Here is a 1,278-nt window from a genome sequence, read left to right on the forward strand (position 1 = left end):
GCAATCCAATGGCTGCTCCAGACATGTTACACCATAAAGAGCCATCCCGTCTGGCATAAATGGCCCCTGCTCAAATAGGTCGGGATTGCCGCATTTGCCCGCCTCTTACGCCACTTCCGATTCGGGTACACGTTTCAAGGATGCTCGTGCGCGGAAGCCAGCAAGTTCCCAGGTTAACGTTCGATGTAATGCTGACAAATAATTCGTCGAAACGAAATGTATGCTCGTCATTTTTCCAGGCGGGCGCGCATAGTGTACCTGCGCTGAAATGGAACTTTCATGTTTCTAGGCCGCTCGCTAACTTAACTCTACCTCAGTTGACTGTGCAAGAGATGAGCTATACCCTGGACTGGTCAGCAGTCCATCTCAGGCAGGGCAAAAAAAAACAAAAAAAAGGAAGGAAGGCATTCACACTCGCATGCACGACGGAGACATTTACAGTCAGTTAACAATACATGCAGGAGTTTTTATTACTATTTCACGGCAGAAGCGGAACGCTGAAATGATCCGCTCAAGCCAGATAGAGCACATCAAGCCGTTGTTCGAACGGAATCCGCAAGGGGCAGCTGACTCATCGATTGATTCATCTCGCTTCCTTTTTCCAGACACAGGTCGTGCCTGTCTTCTCATAGTTGGGATGAGAGGATCTGATCAATGCACGCTGCCTGTACCATTCCATCAAACTGAGCCATCTGGCTAAACTCAGCATTTCATTTTCTTCTTTCAAAGGCAGACGCGCCCTAGCAATAGGTCAAAGGTGATCATCATCATCATCATCCATCAAATGCACATCTATTTCTCAATCAATCCTCACTTCGAATCAGAAAGGCATACAGTAGGTAAGCCGTGTTTAGGTGTAAACAACTTTTGGTGACCAACCACTCCACAACATCCAGGGGAAGGCACAGTAGTAGAAAAGATGAGGTGACTTGAGTGGAATGAACAAGGCAAAGTCACAAAGGAAAAGGACATTGCGCACTTGGAATCGCAAGCAGACGCAGGAACATTCTTTAGCCAAAGAAAAGCACAAAATCAATGTCAATACTTCAGAGAGATCAGCACTCACAGCAAGGGATTGCTATGCACACATGCAAATGGAGACACAAATGTTAAAAAAAAAAAAAAAAGGAAGACAAGTTACCGGAAAGCCTGCCCGTCCAGGAGGACCCTGAAAAAGGAGTGAGAGAAATGATGGTACAAAAAAGGAAGAGTAAACATTACGTTGAACCAGACCACAATAGTTCAAATCATGATGGAAAATATCCCGCCCGGCCCCGG

This window comes from Syngnathus floridae, chromosome 9 (assembly GCF_059516105.1).
Source record: "Syngnathus floridae isolate MCC-2025c chromosome 9, RoL_Sflo_1.0, whole genome shotgun sequence".
Taxonomy (NCBI): Eukaryota; Metazoa; Chordata; class Actinopteri; order Syngnathiformes; family Syngnathidae; genus Syngnathus; species Syngnathus floridae.